This window comes from Pyrgilauda ruficollis, unplaced genomic scaffold, assembly GCF_017590135.1.
Source record: "Pyrgilauda ruficollis isolate IOZ18807 unplaced genomic scaffold, ASM1759013v1 scaffold150, whole genome shotgun sequence".
NCBI classification, from domain to species: domain Eukaryota; kingdom Metazoa; phylum Chordata; class Aves; order Passeriformes; family Passeridae; genus Pyrgilauda; species Pyrgilauda ruficollis.
This window is the reverse complement of record NW_024513655.1, coordinates 168,907-186,840: the sequence shown is the minus strand read 5'-3', so window position 1 is coordinate 186,840 and position 17,934 is coordinate 168,907. Positions and strand designations below refer to the sequence as shown.

General features: G+C 50.6%; 1 protein-coding gene across 1 annotated transcript in view; it reads left to right on the top strand.

The window, feature by feature from the left end:
- Positions 1 to 6,339: 6,339 nt before the first annotated feature.
- ZBTB7C (zinc finger and BTB domain containing 7C) overlaps positions 6,340 to 17,934 on the top strand; it is a 146,768-nt gene continuing 135,173 nt past the window's right edge. The window contains exons 1-2 of the mRNA XM_041461669.1: positions 6,340 to 6,407; positions 6,909 to 6,979. The gene's annotated coding sequence lies outside the window, so the exon portion shown is untranslated. The remainder of the gene's footprint in view (positions 6,408 to 6,908; positions 6,980 to 17,934) is intronic.

Sequence of the window (17,934 nt, the reverse complement as noted above, 5' to 3'; positions counted from 1 at the left end):
TTGCCTGCTGGAAAACAAAGACCATCTCTTTGTGCTAAGTATTTCAAATACTGCCTTTGAAAAATGTGTGTTTTCATTGGTCAAAGCACACGCATCCTTACCCAGGCTCTCATGTCTTTACAATCAGGCCAGAAAATAAGTTTTATTCCATTATCCTGTGACTTTTATAACTGACCTACAGTCAAACCCATGAATATCACATATGTGACCACAAAGGATTACTGGGGACAGCAGGCACAGGCGTTAGGGCGAGGAGGACATGCTGCTGGGACTCCAGCTACCAAATAATCACCACTAGCTGTCGTGGGCATTGGAAGATGTATAGAGATGCTGCACAGCCAAGCAGGATCTGTTTTTTCCCCTCTCAAAGGGGTGGCACGTAGACACACTAGTCATGGCAACTGTCATCTGGGGTGCGATCTGCCAGGTTTTTAATTGGCTTGCAGATGTTGTGCCCTGGCTATATATATTATTTTCACTTAAGTTTATGTCAGCAGGAACAAGACTCTACTAAATTTATCCCCTGTGCTCAAGACTAACTGCACAGGCCTTGAAGGGTGTTTTTAATAGGAGGTAAACCTCATCCAAACAAACAGTTTCTCATTTCAGGCCTACAAATGAGATATTTTCCAGTCCAGTTTAACTCCAACCCTGCCCCTTCCTTCCACAAGCCCCAAATGACTGTTTTCTCCTGATTCTTTGGTCACTGTGTAAGTGTGATATCCCTTGGCAGAGCCTACAAAAGAGCTGGGGAGGAATACGATTCCAGCCTATTTGGCTCCTTTTAGGGTTAAAGCCAGGATGGGTTTAGTGCCTAAAGCAACATCCTTCACGCAAATGCCAGTATAACATAAATTGTGCCGGGCTCTGAGGAGAAGCAAATGTCAAAAATTAAGTTATTCTTCTGTTTGACTCACAAATCCAAGTAGCATGCAAATAAAGAGGAGCCATCTGTTCAGTCCCTGGGCCATTTGAAGTTAAGCATCCAGCGCCAGCTCCCTGTTACATCAGGTCAGCCTTGCTGGCTGGCCTCCACAGGACGTGCTCAGCCTTGCCCAGGACCGCCTGTCACCGCACAGCTCTGCGTAACCCTTCATGCTCCCCCAGAGCTCAGCTGGAATTCTGTCACTGCTTTTGGTTTAGGAGTCCAGAGAAAATGAGCAGCGTCCTCAGGAGGATTAATGGTCCTAAAGACTGAAGGTTTAGATTAGATGTTTGCAATAAATTCCTGACTGTGAGGGAGGTGAGACACGGGCACAGGGTGCCCAGAGCAGCTGTGGCTGCCCCTGGATCCCTGGAAGCGTCCCAGGCCAGGTTGGACAGGGCTTGGAGCAACCTGGGACAGTGGAAGGTGCCCCTGCCCATGGGACATGGACGTGAATGACATGAGCTTTAAGGTCCCTCCCAGCTCAAACTACCTGTGACTCTGTGATATGGTCACATGCCAGCACTTCTGTCCTGCTGCAAATCCAGAGAAGGTAGCTTAGGCCATTGTCGGCTGGAGATCTTGCAAGCCCTAAGTAAGCTGCTGCCCTTCCTCTGTGCTGTCCTCCTCTCAGCCAAAGCAGCCTGGTTCCAGGGTCTCCAAACTCCCACCTCTTGTCCAAGGACACACCCAAACTTACAGAAACCCCAGTGTAGCTCCAGGGAACCAAAGAAGAGTCAGTTGGCTGTCAGTGCAAGGAGAGAACAGGAAGCAACAGTGAAGGAACACTCCCTGCATCCTCAGTGTATAAATAAAGAATCTTACCAAGCTTTGTCACTCCTTGAAGGGGCAGCTCCAGACCAAAATCAGTGACAAGGTTATGAAAGTACAGCAAACAACTTGCAAATGGTAAGAGAAGGATGATTTGGTTCCTTGGCTGAATCCCTCACTGGAGCAGGAGAACTCGGATGGGCAACTCGTGTTGAGGAAGGCTGACAATTCAGAAAGTGGATGTGAAAATACTAAGACAGAAACACACTTTCAGCATGCCACATTCTTCATAAGGGAACGGCCTCTCCCACATCTGTGGTGGAAGTCCGGAGCAAGTTTCCTTTCTCCTCCTGCAAGATGGAGTAGGTGGGCACAGCTTGTGCTCCCCAAGCTGTGGATTTCCTATCAGAGGATCACGGAATCATTCAGGTTGGGAGCAACCTCCAAGACCATCGAGTACAACCATTTCCCCACCACCACCAAGGCCACCACTGACCCATGTCCCCCGGTGCCACCTCCACACTGCTTTTAAATCCCTCCAGGGACAGGGATGACATCACAGCCCTGGACAGCTGTGCCAAGTCTGGAAGTTTCCTCTCAGTGAAGAAATTTTCCCTAATACTCAGTCTAAACTTCTCCTGGTGCAACTTGAGGCTGTTCCCTCTCCTCCTGCCCCTGTTCCCTGGGAGCACAGCCTGACCCCCTCGGCTGTCCCCTCCTGTCAGGAGCTGTGCAGAGCCACAAGGTCCCCCCTGAGCCCCCTTTTCTCCAGGCTCAGCCCCTTTCCAGCTGCCTCAGCCATCCATGTGTCTGCAGGTAGACTGAGCTGTATCATGCTCTGCTTCATGCAGGCTGGACCTAATCCAGAGTGAGAGTGCCTTGATCCTGGCAAGAGCCCCATGCGTGCTTTGGTGCCACCCCTCCAGCGTCTGGACTTAGGGAAATCCCTAAAAGGGCCTTGAAGGCTTTGGGAGCAGGGATGGAGTACAGACACAGACATGCTGAAGCAATCATGACACACTTGCTGAGAGGGAGCACCAGGAGCTAACTGGAGAGCTTTTACAATGTGAGTCACTCGCCAAGCCCCATCTCATGGCATGCTAAGCAGTATGAATCAAAGACTGAAAATGCAGGGCATGTCTTGCCCTACAGAAACACCATCAACCACTTTACTTTTTAAGTAATGATTTGCTATTGATTATGTGCATGAAGATGAGGTAGCTCCCTACCTCTCCTGCCAATTTCCACACTCAATTACATTACAGGCGGGTGCCGGAGTTGAGCCATTTCTAGCAGAGCTGAGTTACTGCTCTCAGGAGGGGATAAACTTGGCACATCAGAAATCTGTTGGGAAATTCCTGAGAGTACTTGACCACAGGCCTCCTTAAGTACAAGTGGAACAAACATGGCAGTAAGAGAGGGGTGCCCACATCTTCCTGATCCCACAAGAAAGTCTTACAGACACAAGACAGCCAGGTGTGCCTTGGAGAGCCAGGAAGGGAATGTGGTCTAGGAACAGTGTGCTTATGGTTCCCAGGTGCTGTGGGGTGTTCAGGTTCAATGATCCTTCCTGCCATGCTAAGGTGAGCCAAGAGCCATGAATGACCACAGCACAGGGAGGGATGTTGTCCCACTGGATGTGAAGAGGACTGTCAGTGCCAGGATCTGGTAAAAAGGAACTACCAGGCATCCCAGGCAAGGCAACAGCACGAACTGGATCCAGGATCCACTTGGAAACAGAAGGAGCAGGACTGCAAACAAAGTGACAACATGGGTATGGTGCTCACCCAAGACACAGAACCCCAGGCAGGACTATAACCAAGTACTACAACAACACAGCTCAGAAAAGTGCCAAGAGCCTAATTAGAGCCTCTGGACTAATGAGTGGTGGGTGCATGGGTGAAGTTGGTCAGGGTAATTAATACCAATTAATGCACTCAGGACCCTGAAAAACAACTAAATGCAAAGTGGGGCAGGAAAAGTTATATTTCTATTTCATCCATTTCCAATCTCACACTGGGATCTTCCCTCTCACACACTGGTTTCATCCCATCTCAAGTTTGCCTGTGGCTGGGCAGGAGGAGAAAACAACCACAAGCAGACACAAGCATCACTTTCTGCCTCTTGACACCTCCATCCAAAGCTCCCATCCCTCCCAGCCTCTCGCCTGCTGTGCTGGTGAGTGTTTGCCAGACAAAGGCACGAGGGAATCCTTAGTACACGTCAGTCTTGTGTCACTCACTCTCTCCAAGGTGCTTCTGGTGGCAGTGGATTCGGACTCTTGATTCCACCTTCGTGTGTTTCTGAAGGCAGGAGATGCAGAGGGGAGATCAGGCAGCAGCATCACGTTGTTCCTGTCAGTGTGTTTTACACAAGTTTGTTGTTTTAAAAATAATCAGGTGCTAAGTTTGGATCTAGAGAATGAGATGAAGCTTAGGAGTGTTTCCTAGGAGGCAGAGGGGGTGCAGAAAGTCCCCTCTGCCTCTTATGGAGAACTTTGTAGCTGGATGTCATCTTTCCTCTGGATGAAAAAGATCCCAAATCCTGCCTCTGCTTTTTGTTAGGAGCACACATTCCTCTACCAGCAAACTCACAGCAGCTGCTCCTACTGTTCCTAATTTAAACCTTCCCTTTAAATCTAAAAACACATTACTAGTGATGGATTTTGACTAAAGCTGGGGACTTTTGACTAATTAAGGCACTCAGAATCAGATCCCAGTCTGGATCAGCTGTTAGCAATTGTTTTACTGGGTATTAGAGCAGAGATCCCAGGCTTGCCATGCCAGGCTCCTCCACCTGAAACAGATGGACTGCAGAACAACAAACTCTAAAGGAACATCCTGAAATGATGTTCACTGGAAGCATTTGATGAGAATCCTAAAAAATAACGTGCAAGTATGCTGGAAATGTTCTAAACTCACACAAGGAGGCTTTCCCTGAGTTGTTGATATTGAGGGGGAAGCCTCAGTGCTCAGAGTTTAAGCTGACAATGTTCTTCTGTGACTCAGCATCGTGCTGACTGCACTCAGGGACCCAGTGGGAAAGCATGGGAGCCTGATGACAGGGTAGGACAGCAGATGAAATAAAAACAAATTGTGATTGTTGGCTAGGTCTGACTTTAAAAAAAAAAAAAAAAAAAAAAAAAGGAAGTCAGAACTCCAAATTTCCAAAACACCCTGCCAAAGAAAACCATTAAAAAGAAAATAAATGCTTCCAGAATACCAGTTTTGGGATCAAGATCATTAGGCATATAAGGGGGACTTCTTGATATCCAAATTTCCTGGATTTCCTGGATTTAGGTGTGTTCTTTGTCTATTTTCCCTGCAAATAGTATTTTCTTCCCTCATGCAATCCTTGAAAGTCTGAGGATTGATAAAGGATCATCCACAGGTTTTGTCAGGTTGGCTTGAGGGGTGATTGTCTAACAACACACAGGGCACCCGGCGGCATGTGAAGCTTCCATGAACATGGAAACCAAACATGCCAAGAAACTTTCTCTCTCTCACTGGAGAATGCAGGCAGAGTGAGGCAATTAGGAAGGGGATGCAGAGCGGATCCAGAGCTGCTGGATCCCTGCAGGAGCAGGGCAATACCATCAGCTGTGCTCCACCGAGCCCTTACACGGGGCTCTCGCAGCAGGATGACGATGCTGGAGTACCACTCCGCTCCATATATTGGCTTTTTTTCCCCCTGCGCTAGGGTTTGTTTATCTGGAATCATCAAACAGTGCGGGACATGAGAAGCCGGGCCATGGGAACCTCTGAGGTTTAACAAGCCCAAGAGCTGAAGCTGCATTTGAGGTGAGGTGGCCCCCGGCGTGAATCCAGGCTGGGGATAAAGGACAACTCTGGGAGAAGGACTTGAGGATGCTGGTGGGGAGGCCTCGCCACAAGTCTCCCAGAGAAACTGTGACTGTCCTATCCCTGAAGTGTCCAGGGCCAGAATGGACAGGGCTTGGAGCAAGCTGATCCAGTGGAAAATGCCCCTGCCCATGGCAGGAGGTGGGAGTGGATGATCTCCCGGGCCCATTCCGACGCTGGCCATTCCCCATCTCTGCGATCCCACCCCTCACACCCCACCAGCCCCGCACCGCGAGGGCAGCGGGCGGCGCTCTGACCTCGGGGCGGCGCCTCCGCCGCGCTCCCCTCAGGCGGTCCCGCCCCCCACGCGCTCCCATTGGCTGATCCTCTCCGCCGCGCTCTCCCATTGGCTGCGGGCGGTGCCGCGGTCCCCGGCGCGGTGCTGTGTCCGTCGCCACCCGCCGCCGCTGCCCCCCTCGAGGTGCGCGGAGCTGCCCCGCCCCGCCCCGTCCCGTCCCGTCCCGCTGCGGGGGCGATGCTCCCCTCGCTGCGCTGCCCGCGGATCCCTCCCTGCTGATTCGTTTTAGACGGTAAGTTCTGATTTTATTTATTGATCTGTTTTCTGTTTTGTTCGCTGTTTAAAAATAAAAGCTCCGTTTCCTCCCTGCCGGGATTGCCGGGTGGGAACCGCTGCCTTCACCGACGGGGGTGGACCGGGGGTCCCCTCAGGACCCTCCTGCGGGGGGAGGCGGCGGCGGCAGCCCCCCCTCCTTCATCTCCCCTCCCCTGCCGTCCCTCCCTCCGTCCCTCCCGGTGCCAGGGGACCGTGCCCGGTCCTCCCGCTGGGTCCCCGAGCTGCGGCAGCATCGCTCAGAGGCAGCGCTGCTGTCACCGGCGCTCCTGGCTCCCAGGTCGGATATTCCCCCGTTCTTCTTCTCCAGCGGTCGTTAGCTTTTATTGATTAATTTTTTTTTCCTGATTGATTACTATTAGTAATTTTTATTAATATCCCCCGGATCGTGGCAAAACTTTGGCCCGAGTTCCTGCTGCCTGCGGGTCCCGCTCCGCGAAGCGCTCCCTGACGTTTAGGATCAACTTACAGGATCGGCTTTTCCTTGCAGTGAGGGAAGGGATGCACGGGGTGATCCCGGACTATCCCATCCCATCCCGTCCCGTCCTATCCCATCCCACCCTTTCTCCTCTGCACTTCGCAGCGGGACAGGGACCCGACGGCTCGGGATCCCCCCATTGCTGGGAAGCCCTCTGTGGGTTTTTAGCCCGCTTTTCACCCAGCTGCTGCCCGTGCCTGTGAGAACTGGGAGGCGGCCGTGGCTCCTGTCCAGGGTGACCTCGGGCGAGGCGCTGTCCCCGCTGATACTGAGAGCCTCACGCTGTGTCACCGTGTCTCTTAGGTTTGCCCGGCGCAGGATCATCCCCCGGACAGCCCCGCATCCCGGCGGCAGCACCGAGCCTCGGCGATGCGGTACGTCTGCTGCTGCGGGCAGGAGCAGGGCTTCCCGGAGAACGGGGAGGCTGGCTGTGTGCCCCGGGCTGTGGGGCTTAGGGACAGGTGGGCCTGGAGGAGAGCGTCCCTGGGATGGGGAGCCCGGGGAGTGTGGGGTGAGCATCCCGGGGAAGGGCATGGTGTGGGGTGAGCACCTCTGGGATATGCTAAACCCAGATTCGGGGAGTGTGGGGTGATTATTTCTGGGGTATGCTCAGTGTGGGGTGATCATTCCTGTGATGTGCTCGGTGTGGCGTGATGATTCCTGGGATGTGCTCAGTGTGGGATGGGGAGTGTGGGGTGATGATCCCTGGGATGTGCTCAGCCCCAGTGTGGGGTGATGATTCCTGGGATATTCTCAGTATGGGGTGATGATTCCTGGGATGTGCTCAATGTAAGGGTGACCATCCCTGGGATGTGCTCAGCCCCGGTGTGGGGAGTGTAGGGTGATGGTCCCTGGGATGTGCTCAGTGTGGGGTGGCGATCCCTGGGATATGCTCAGGGTGGGGTGGTGATCCCTGGGATATGCTCAGGGTGGGGTGGTGATCCCTGGGATATGCTCAGTGTGGGGTGGTGATCCCTGGGATATGTTCAGTGTGGGGTGATGGTCCCTGGGCTGTCCCTGGTGTGCTGTGAGCATCCCTGGGATGTGCTCAGTCCTGCCAGGCGTGGGGCAAGCATCCCAGCTGGCGTGGGTGCTTTTCCAGCTCCCTTGCCGTGGCACATCCGTGGAATCCCCAAATGTCCCTGCTGTCCCCTGGCTGCACGCGCTGTGCAGCAGGAGAGGGAGCTCATACCCAGTGGGCTAAACAGGAGGGGAACAGGGTTCCTGTGCGGGGTCCTGGGAACCCCCTGCCCGCTGAAGGAGGGGAACCCTTTTCCTGTGAGCCCCCCTTTCCACCAGCCCTCGCCGCAGCTCCGGCGCTGAATTTCCTCCGAGCCCTCCTGCCCATATTGTGCTATTGATTGCTGAGCTGAACTTCCTCCCGAAATCATTAAAGCTTAAAAAATTGATGGCACAATAGAGCCCTTTATTAGCCACATAACTTTTCTTGCCTTCTTCCTTTCTTCTTAGGTTTTTTTTTTTTTTTTTTAATCAACACAAAAGGGCAGAGCCTGAGCTCAGATTTGTGTCCTGTGTCCCTGTGAGAGCTGGGCAGCGTGCCCTCCTCCACCCCAGCTACCCATCAGCACAGCCGTGCCAGGCTATTTATTAGGAAAAATGGCAAAGATGGAATCGATGCGTGCAGGTCTTTTTTTTCTTTTCTCCTTTAATCCCAGCCTCCTCTCTTTGCAGCCTTCAGATAGGTCTGTTTATTCTTGCTCTTGTAAATAAAAATATTTGAATGGGGACTGTAATATTTTATTCCCTGTCATGTCTATCCTTCGGTCTAATGACGGCTGAGTTCTTGCTTGGTATTAACTTACCATTTTAGTAACAGTTGAGTTTTCCTGAAGGAAATCCCTCTGGGCTGGCCATTACTGTGTCATTGTATAACACAGCAGAAAGATGGATTACCTGGATGGATCTCCTCCAGCGTGACTTCACCAAGTGACAGGCTTCAGCTAATTTATCCCTGCTCCTGTTGCAATTGTTGGGATGGGGTTTATAGCTTCTAGGAAATATTTGCAGAGTCTCTGGGCGTACAATTGTAAATATAGGCACTGATTTGCCAGGTGGGACTGCTGGCAGCATCCTGCTTCATTGTGAAGCCCCAGCTCCTGGAGTCAAGTTAACCCCTATGAGTTATCCTTTAGTGGGGGAATACAAAGTTTTTATTTTTTCTGGTTATTCAGAGAGGTTTTAATATGTGCTTGGGTGCGTCCGAGTAGAGGCAAGAGAAAGAGGCAGGGAAAAAAAGTACATTTATATGTGTGTGTTCAGGTGTAAAATAAATCTCATGATTTCGAAGCCAATATAGCATTTTGTTGAAGGATTCCTCAGCAGTCCTGTGCTGGAGCAGGGATTGAAAGTCATGTAGAGGGGACACTGCCTGGCTGCGTGGCCTTGGGCCAGTCATTTATCTTCTCTGCTGCAGTGTCAGTATCTCAGGAGCGTGGCTGCCTGTGCTGGCCCATTTTCTGCTAGCCCTGTCTCAGTGCTGCACACTGTCCCTCTCCTCCTCACCACAGCTTTCATGAGGCACCCTGCTACTTTTAATGCTCTGCATCAGGCTGGAGACCCCTGAGTGCCAAGTATCCCCCCCAAAATGTTTCCCTGCTAGGACAGGAGGAATGGGTGCATCCCTCTGTGCTGCCTGCTTGTCAGAAAGAAATCAGATTTGTTCTGGGTAATGCCATCCACTCTGTGTGCCCCCTGTTTGTCATCCATGCAGGATATGGCGTGCTGCTGCCGAAAATGATGAAGCTGTAGAACAAGAATAGCTCAGAGGGGTTTGTGTTTGCAGATGACACTGAGCTGAGTGCGGTTGACGTGCCTGAGTGATGGGATGCCATCCAGAGGGACCTGGACAAGCTCGAGAAGTGGGCCCAAGGGAGCCTCATAAGCAGGGCCATCTTCAACTGGTTGCTCCAAGCCCCATCCAACCTGGCCCTGGACAAGGATTCCCAGGCTTGATTCCCGGTGGGGTCACACCAGAGAGGAGCAGATGAAATTAAAATTTGAAAAAAAAAAAAATGGAAAAGGTCTGAGAGTGACTAGATTGGGGATTTTTATCAAAATCAGGTGCCTGAAGACAATTTTGGGATCTAAGTCTGTGTGAAACCCTCCTCCTTCCTGGCTTGCCCAGGGCATCCCTGTAATCCCAGCCTCTGTCCCATTGCAGTGGCACATTCTCCTCAGCAGTGAGGACTTTCTGTTCTCTTCTCTTCTCTTGCCACGCTCCAGAAGCTTATACAATTTTTTTGGCGCTTTTCCCTGAAGTCATTATTCTGGGTAACATGGCTTGTTTGTTTATGCTTTTTGGTTTTAATCATACTTCTTTTTTTTTTTATATAATTTATTTATTGTGTCTGAAAAGCTTCAGGGCTTCCTTTCTACTCCCCCACTCCCAGATGGTCGCCTATTAAAAAACCAAGGAAATATTAGAATAAAAAAGGAAATAGTTTGGTTCTGTTATGAATGAAGTTTGGCTTTTCCAGAGTGGGTGTGGGAGAGAAAAAGAAGGGGAGAGAAGGAAGTATCAGGTGTGCTTGGAGGGAAAAGTCTGTCCTGCCCTGTATTTTCAGCTCTGCTGAGTCTGTGCCACTTATTTTATAGCACTCCTATGAAAAGGGATTTGGGTCTTGCTTTGCCTTTTATCTCACCATGACCAGCTCAAAGAAACAACAGTCACTCTTCTCATTAATCTGTTTCATTTATTTAATGAGACATTAGTTCTCCATTACTGTCACTGGGAGGTGTCTTGCTTATTTACTGGTTGGTTGAAAAGTCTTTGCATGGGGTTTTTTGAGGGAGAAAGAAGCAGGTGGGTGGGGAGTGGTGGCTCTTGTCAGGCTGCTGGCTTCTGCTCCAGCAGTTCTCCAGCACCAAAGGGAGTTGCTCCAAGAACAGGGCTCAGAAGAAAGAACTAAAAGGGTGGGGTGGTACTGCCACCATGTCCAGGTGGCAAGGACAGCCAGGACACAGCTCTGCTGTGGTTGTGGTACAATTCCTAGGGAGCAGCACTGGGATATTGGCAGACCTTTATGCCTTGGAGGTCCTGCCCACCCTGGTGACACTTCATCAGGTGTGGCTTGGCATGGCAGCAGCTTGGTGGATGTCCACGTGCAGGTGTTTCGTGGCATGAACATCTGGCATTGACACAGGAGGTGGCACGGTGGCTGGCATGAGCCAGCCCACATCCCCAGGGGTGCTGCTGGACCACGTCAGCCTGCGTCTGGACATTTTGCTGGCTTCATCAGGGAGAGTGCAGGGCCACACCTTGCCAGGCCAGAGCTGGGGTGTTGCAAATGCAGCTGCTGCACTGCTCCCCAGCAGCAGGGCTTGCACGCTGCCTCGAGGTGCTTTTGGAGCAGAGGAGAGCTTGGGCTGATAGCATCTCATCCTGCTGGTCCATACAAACCAGCACTGGGGCATGTGGTTATTGCTCCTGTAGGAAGGCAGGTCTCCAGGGCAGCTAGGGAGGTTGTCACAGCTAGGACAAACCAGAGGGACAAGATGAGACGGCCTCAAGTTGCACCAGGACAGTTTAGATTCCATATTAGTGAAAATTTTGTCATGGAAAGTGTTGGCAAATGTTGACATGGTCTTCTCAGGACAGTGGTGGAGTCCCCTTCGCTGGAGGGATTTAGAAGCCATGTGGATGTGGCACCTGGAGGCAGTGGGTTGGTGTTGGGCTTGCCAGTGCTGGGGGAATGGCAGGACTCAATTTCAGACAGCTTTTGCAGCCTTGAAAAAGGAATTCTGTGGTTCTTTGATCTGGGACTGGCTTTAGAGAGGCCTAAAGTAGTTCCTGCTGGCGTGTAGTTTCTCTTGGTCTAGGTGTTTTTATGGCATACACACCTACATTTGAGAGAGGACATGGTGGCCCCATGTCATGCCACAGGTGGGGCTTCTCTGCCTCTTCTGGTTAAACACTTAGACAGGTGCTCTGTGCATCTGAGCTGGGTTTGCTTTGCTGGGGTTTTCCTTGGGATTTGAGGACATTCTCTGCCTTTACAACCATTCCCCACCAACACCAACCAGGTTGCTTCCTGTTCTCCTGTGTGATCTGTAGAGCTGCTGTTGTCTTTTGCTGCTGCTGTCAGGCTCCATATTGATGGCACAGCCTCAGTCATGGTTGGCACCTGAATGAATTACAGCAATACAAATAAATAAGAGAAGAAATAGTATTTGCGAGAGCAATGGGTTGAAGATCTAACATTTATGCAGCGCCATTCATCAGAAATGACACACAAATGCTCTGTAAACTCTCACATGCACATAAAACGCTGCATTCAGGCTTCAGGGTAGTGTCAGCTGTTTAATAACAAAGCTGCACCATGGTTCAGGACCCTAAATGTAAAATTACTTCTTCTGCTTGTAGCTGCAGGGAAAATTTGGGTCCACAGATAGCATGAACCCTATTGGAAACTATTGGACACCCCTATGGACATAATGTGTGGACATTTTATTTATGTCTTTCAGTGGGTAAAATCAGCAGCTCTATGGCTTACCTGAAAGTTGTTGCCTTTTCCAGCCAAGAGAAATGGTCTCCTTTGGGTTGTGGGGTGCATGATGCTGCAGAAAGTTATAGAATGGTTTGGGCTGGAAGGGAGCTTAAAGGTCATCCAGTCCCATCCCCTGCCATGGGCAGGGACACCGTCCATTGTCCCTCGCTGCTCCAAGCCCCATCCAACCTTGGGCACTGCCAGGGATCCAGGGGCAGCCACAGCTGCTCTGGGCACCCTGTGCCAGGGCCTGCCCACCCTGCCAGCCAGCAATTCCTGCCCAAGATGCCAAAATCTGTGCCTGCCCTGTGGCAGTGGCAGCCATTGCCTGTGTGCTGTCCCTGCAGGCCTTGTCCCCAGTCCCTGTGCAGCTCTCCTGGAGCCCCTGGAGGCCCTGGCAGGGGCTCTGAGGTGTCCCTGGAGCCTTCTCTTGTGCAGGGAACAGCCCCAGCTGGGCCAGGCTGGCTCCAGAGCAGAGGGGCTCCAGCCCTGGCAGCATCTCCGTGCCTCCTCTGCACTGGCTGCAGCAGCTCCACGTCCTTGCTGTGCTGGGGACCCCAGCTCTGCAGGTGAGGTATTCCCTGAGCACAGAGTAGAAAGGGCAGAATTTTCTCCCTTGACCTGCCAGTCAAGCCCTAAGTAGCCTTATGAGTTACTGATGGGATGAGAAGAAAGTGAGGAAAAGTGAAAAGTGAAGCCTCTCAGCCTGCTGCTTCTGCTTTTTGCAGACTTTCTGTCTAGTGGGCACAATATCTGCCAGTCTGCAAGGTGGCCTTTGCCCTGTGGGACCTCTTGGACTCTGTTCCTGGTGGCAGGAGCCGTTCCAGTGTTGTGGGAGCGTTTTCATTGCATCATGTTTAAGAGCACACATAAGAGGAGGAGGCTGGGAGGGAGGAGAAAAGTTTACTTCTTGCCCCCTCCCTTTTTTTCCCCCCTCCATTTTAATAAATCCTATTTTAACATATTTGTTTGCTCCAGCCTTCTCCTTTCTCCAGGCTTTGTCTAGCGTGAGACCTGAAGATTTGCATGCTTGATCAAGTCTGATGGCAGTAACCAAATCAGCATTAGCAAATGTAGGGACCTCAAGCTAACTGGCAGGAGATGAACTCCATGACTGCCACGGAGATGAGCCCTTCTGTAGAGCCTGTTGTGCCTTGGCACAGGGGCACGAGTCAGAAGCCACTGGCGAGTTTGATACACGGATCCCTTTGGGGCCTTTGTTTTTAGGTTGCCTTGCTCTGCGGTGAGCGCGCGATCAAAGGGAAGCCGAGAAAAGGGTGGGCAGGAGCATGGTGACCTCTGCCAGCTCAGCAGGCTGAAGTCCAGAAGATGTGAGAGAACATATTCAGGGTATTCACTGTCACTTCTGAGTATCTTGACTATGAATTAAACAGGGGAGAAGAGAAGTGTGATTGTTGGGAGTCACTGAGGTTGCTCAGCGAGGATTTGTGGCCACTGCTGTTACTGGTCAGCCTGGCCTTTGTGAGCTGTCCTCATCTTTGGATGTTTCCACTTTGGAGTTTCTTTTTGGGGCTGGAATTCTATACTGGGGACCTTGATCTTCTCTCCAACCCAAAGGCACCAGGCATTGTGATCATTTGGGTTGTCCTGTGCAGGGCCAGGAGTGGGGCTTTGGTGGTCCTTGTGGGTCTTTCCAGGTCAGGGTGTTCATTCTGTTCTTCTATGATTGGTGCAGGGCTGGTGCTGGCTGGTGCCCTGGATTAATTAAATTAATGTCTTATATGCAGTTGTTTGTTTTCGTCACAAGAGGATGAACATTTCTTGGGCAGCCTGATTGGAAGCACAGAGTTGCCATGTGAATTGTAAGCAGGACACAAGCAGCAGGGGTTTTTTTAACTGTTTAAAACTATAAGGCTGTAAAATGAGTCCTTGCATAACATGTAATTAATACTGCAGTGTGTTGGTTTCCCATGTTCAGGTTTTAAGGTTATAGTGACCCAGGACAGACAGGCTTCACTGAACAAATGTGGACATGTAAATTAATGTTATCAGGTTAGACATGACCTATTTTAGGTTCCTTTTCAAAATATGAAAAAGAGTGTTAATTTTTTGTGATGCTGATGCAACTTGAGTATCCCATTTAAGTAGATTTGTCTGTGCATGTATGTACATACTCCTGTAACACAGTATGTGTTTTGTTTTGATGCCTTTTAAGGTCTTCTGTAGAATGGTTTGGGTTGGCAGGATTCTAAAGCTCATCCAAGACACTTTCCACTATCCCAGGTTGCTCCAAGCCTTGTCCAGCCTGGCTTTGGAAAGTTCCAGGGATGGAGCAGCCACAGCTTCTCTGGGAAACCTGTGCCAGGGCCTCACCACCCTCACAGGGAAGGATTTCTTTGTAACATCTAATCTAAATTTAAAACTCTGGCTTTAAAACCTATCACTATATGCCTGTGTGAAAAGTCCCTTTCCATCTTTTTTATAAGCTCCCTTTAAATATTGAAAGGAACGTATCTGTGGGTCTTCAGGAGGAACAGAGAAGCAGATCATTTTACCTCCTCTAAAATAGTCTAAAAATGGGGTGCTATGTGTAGCACAGCTGAAAGTAGTGATTTTTTTTTTTTGGGTCACCTTGACTGGGAGCCTGGTATGCTTGAAAACTATAAAATAAAAAGTTCTCTAAGTTTTCCACAACTGCAATCCCCCCATGTTATTTTCACATGTTGCAACAATTTGTACTTTAAAAGCACCATTTCAGTAAAGCTTAATATTGCCTCTCCTGCGTTTTAGACTTGCATAGTTGTGCAAGAGATAATTGCCTGTTTGGGAGACAAAAAAGCTAATTTTGCCTCAGGCCCTGTACTTTTTCGTAACAAAGTTGGTCCTTGTTGGGAAGCAGCTTGCAAGTGGTGAGAGTGTGGATGAGTCTGGAGGGGCACAAATGGGTGGATGATCTGCAGGTGTGGTTTAAAAAAAAAACCAACAAAACAAACAAACAAACAAGAAAAAAAAACCCAAAAAAAACCAAAAAAAGCCCCCAACCCACAAACCGTTTTTTCTGCCACACTGAATACTGGTGAACACCTTTTCCTTTCGCCCTCTGCCTCATCTGCTGCTGCACCATGAGCTCGTGGGGATGGGGGCATCTTTGGGGGTTTTGGCAGCCACCCTGGTGGGTTCAGCGTGGGTTGCGTGCCCTCGGTGTATTTGCAGTTGTGTGTTTGCATCTCATTTCCTCTTATGCCATTTTTATTGGTATTAGGGGGTGTTTTTAAGTGGTTTCCATCATGCAGACGTTCAGACAGTGCGCCCTGAGGCTGGTGGCTCCTTTCAGTGCCTCCCCAGGGCTCCCCACACCACGCTGGCCCCAGGGCTGGTGGTGCCTGGGGTGGCTGGGCTGACTAAGGAGTGTCTGGTGACTCATGTCCTGGGGACACCCAGGTGATTGAGATGACCCAGAGGGGTAAATCTTCCTTCCATTTCCATGCTTCATGCTCGGGATTGTCCTCTCTTGCTCCCCCATCTCCAGTGTCTCCATCACTCTGACCTTGTGCTGTGGGTCTTCCTCAGACTCCATTGCCAGGATGATCCTTTCCCCACCTTCCCATGGGCTCTCCTCCTCCCTCCCCAGAGGCAGAGCTCTCTGTCCAGCCCTGTCCAGGTCAGGTCCTTCATCAGCTGAGCAAGAGGAGGCTCTGCTGCGGGAATGGCAGGTTGGCTGGCCAGCCACACCGATAGGTTATCAATAGTAATTAATTAAGAATGTAACAAGGTTGTGTATCTGCATGGAGCAGCTTTTCTCTGTGGATGAGGGACGGGTGCTGATGAGGAGATTGTGATAGGTGACTGCTGCATGGCTGGGCTTGGGAAGGGGCTGTGCTGGTGCTGCCACTGGATGCTGTTTTCCACAAGAACCATGGTCAGGTTTTGCTCTTCCTTGGAGCTGGAGGTGCTCTAAACGAGTCTCCATGAAGGGCAAAAGGAAAAGGGAATCCTCCTTGGCCCAGACTGAGCACTGCAGAGCCCCATGAGTGAGGCTTGCAGCTCTTCTTGTTCCAGACTGGATCCATGTAGAAGTGGCAGATCTTCAGTCCTTCCTTAGGCTGTTCCTCACCCAGCTGTACTCAGCAAGGTGACCTCGTGCCAGCTGGTGCGATGTCAGCTGAGACACCCGCACCATTTCTGACCCTCTTCTGCCTCTAGTTTTGGTTTGCAAAAGGGCTGCAGCTCACTGGGGCTCACTCAGACCTGACAAGGCACTGAAATCCCCAAGCCATGTACTTGCTCCTTGCCCATCTTCCTCTGTGCTGGTGGTAGTGGTGGGATTGCACATTAACCCTACAAAAATAAATATAATGGAAAAAAGCCTATTTCCATCAGCCAACTCACTGTCCAGCTTTGCAAGGACCACTGTCCTCCACCTGATATTAAACTAATGATGGGGGTGAAGAGCTGGTTTATTTTTTATTGTTTTGACTTTAAACTTTGGAATTTGTTAGTTGAAGGAGGAGTAAAAGGGGAAGCACTGAGTTTTCCTTAAAGAGGAAAAAGCTCTGGCATGCAGAAGAAGAAAAATATAACCTGGATATGTCTGCTGCAATAGCTAATTTTTGGGTCTTTTTGTTGTTTACAGCTTCTAGCACTGAGGGTCCTAGCCAGGTGTGGGATGGACGGAAGGTTTTATAGCTCATGTAGTCACAGAAGTCCTGATGTCTGTAAGAGTGAGAGCTGGGCTGAAGGGCTGCTGTGATGATTTGTACCAGCTGAAGGTGGAGGGAACCTCATGGCCAGGGACACCTTCCTCTGTCCCAGGGTGCTTCAAGCCCCAACCAGCCTGGCCTGGGACACTTCCAGGGATCCAGGGACAGCCACAGCCGCTCTGGGCAACGTGTGCCAGGGCTGCACCATCCTCACAGGGAGGAATTTCTTCCTTGTGATGTGTGCTCATGTGGTTCAGGAGGAGAACTTGTGTCTGTGGACAGTTGTTTAGTTGGGGTTCCTCTGGGGTTTTTGTTTTTAATGAGATGTACCATCAGTATAGGTATGTTCAACAGAGATTTTTGTTGCTTTCAGGGTGGGCTGCTTAATTTTTCTGAAAATGGGTTTGTGACTTGCTTGTTTTTATTATGCTGGAAGTGAGGAGTGAGAGGTGGCCCAGATACAGAGAGAGTTTTGGCTGAGTATTAAAGTGTTGGTTCTGGTCCTTTTACAAGGGAAGACACAACAGGTGAAATATCAAAACACCAGGGAAAAGAGAAGAGATTGAAAAAAACGTGTGATATGGTGGGGTGAAACTTCAGAAGTTGTTTGGGCATTTGGGAGATGGCTCATGAGCTGCGTGAAGGATCTGACCTAGGACAAGCCTCAGTTGTGTGGAAGGAGGAGACAAGACCTTGGGGACAGGATCACCCCAGTGATGGACGCTGGGAACATCCCACAGCTGTTGTGAAGGTGTGACTACTGATATGGGAGCAGAAGAGGTGAGACTCGAGGGGCTGGAAAACACCCAAGTTTTGAGCTTAACCTTGGAAAAATGAGGCAAAAAAGTTCTTAAGTCTTCATTTTTCCAGAGAGTGCAGCCAGGACTCTGCTGGAGCCACAGCTCTTTGGGAGACAGGGTTTGGGGAGGCCACCAGTGTGGGCACCTGGGCTGGTGTGTACTGGGTGTCACCTTGCACACTGGCAGGGCTGGGGGACACTGCCCATGGTATTTCCCTGACAGCTCTGGTGGGAGCAGCAGAGCAGGGTGTTCCTGCACCGGGGCTCTGCTGCCCAGCCAGACCCAGCAATGGGTGGCCTCGTGGCTGTGATTCCTAATTAAAAAGCAGGGAGAAATCTGAGGAGCATGAAAGTATAAGCCT